The sequence below is a fragment of the Protobothrops mucrosquamatus genome, unplaced genomic scaffold, assembly GCF_001527695.2.
Source record: "Protobothrops mucrosquamatus isolate PMUCROS unplaced genomic scaffold, P.Mucros_1.0 scaffold963, whole genome shotgun sequence".
NCBI classification, from domain to species: Eukaryota; Metazoa; Chordata; class Lepidosauria; order Squamata; family Viperidae; genus Protobothrops; species Protobothrops mucrosquamatus.
Genome location: NW_015387207.1, coordinates 304,679 through 305,984, shown reverse-complemented (window position 1 = coordinate 305,984; position 1,306 = coordinate 304,679). Strand labels below are relative to the sequence as shown.

The window sequence follows — 1,306 nt, the reverse complement described above, 5'->3', positions numbered from 1 at the left end:
CACCCAAGTTGCGTGCCCTCTCTGAGGGGGCCAGAGTCTCGCCCCCTATAGTCAGCGATGGAGTCAGCTGACTATGCCGGGGCGCCGGCAACCACAGCCACTCGGTCTTGGAAGGGTTGAGTCTGAGTCTGTTCCTCCCCATCCAGACCCGTACGGCCTCCAGGCAACAGGTCATCACGTCAAGGGCATCGTTGGGGTGCCGCCCTTCTCCCAGCGGGACTCAGGGCGGCGCACAACATATTTAAAACCAAAGCATATATACAATCCCCCCCTTAAAACCGAATTAAACCAAATTTTAAAGTTGTGTCTTCCAAATTCCTAAAAAACCCAGTATAAAATCCACCCTAGGTCAGGTCCGCTTGCTGAAAGAGCCATGTCTTGAGGGCGCGACGGAAGGTAATTTGATGTTCTCCAGATGTTTAGATCTAGACCAGTGGTGGCGAACCTATGTCACAGGTGCCAGAGGCGGCACTCAGAAACCCTCTCTGTGGGCACACGCGCCATTGCCCCAGTCCTAGGCCTTCAGCTGGGTTTTATAAAACCTTTTCGCTTTTGGCCTTCGCCGTCGTGTGCAAAAAAAAAAAAAAAAAAGGTTTAATCAATCAGTCAATTTCAACTTCTTGCGGGAAAAAAAATCTTGCAAAGTTGGAATTGATTGATTGAACTTTTTAGTCCCACCCAGTCTGCTGTTACCACCACAGCCACGCCCACCCAATGGGCCACACCCACCCAATGGGCCACACCCACCCGGCACTCGACAATGCATAAGTGGGTTTTGGGTTGCAGTTTGGGCACTCAGTCTCTAAAAGGTTCGCCATCACTGATCTAGACTTTATTTCTAGCCACATGTTCGCTAGCAACATTGGCTGGGAACTATAGGTCTCAGCCTAATACATTTGTAGGACACTACAGAAAGCTATGAAGAGAATTGGAAGGTAACACCACTGTTATTTCAATCTCAACTCCATAGTCTGCTTTCAATGGGATTATAACCCTGAATAACAGAGAAGAACACCACAGCCTGATGGCTCACTTACATTGCAATTCTACGAATACATATTTGGTAGCTGCATTATTCATTCATTTCAGGGTCTTTTAATCTTGTCTTGAGTTCTGAAAGAACTCCATTAAGCAGAGCTCCAAATAATAGTTAAAGCCATTAAAATAATAATAGAAAAGAAAATTCAACAGTGCTGCTTGGAAAATTAATGTTCATTCACGCTTTCTTTGGCACCCTCAATACTTAATGCAGTCAGTCTCTGCATTAAGGACAGTGGTGGGATTCAGCCGGTTTGCACCAGTTCGG

The 1,306-nt window shown here is 46.6% G+C and overlaps 1 protein-coding gene across 1 annotated transcript in view; it reads left to right on the top strand.

The window, feature by feature from the left end:
- Positions 1-1,306, top strand: part of MYOM3 (myomesin 3) — a 56,858-nt gene that overhangs the window by 1,199 nt on the left and 54,353 nt on the right. The window lies entirely within an intron of this gene.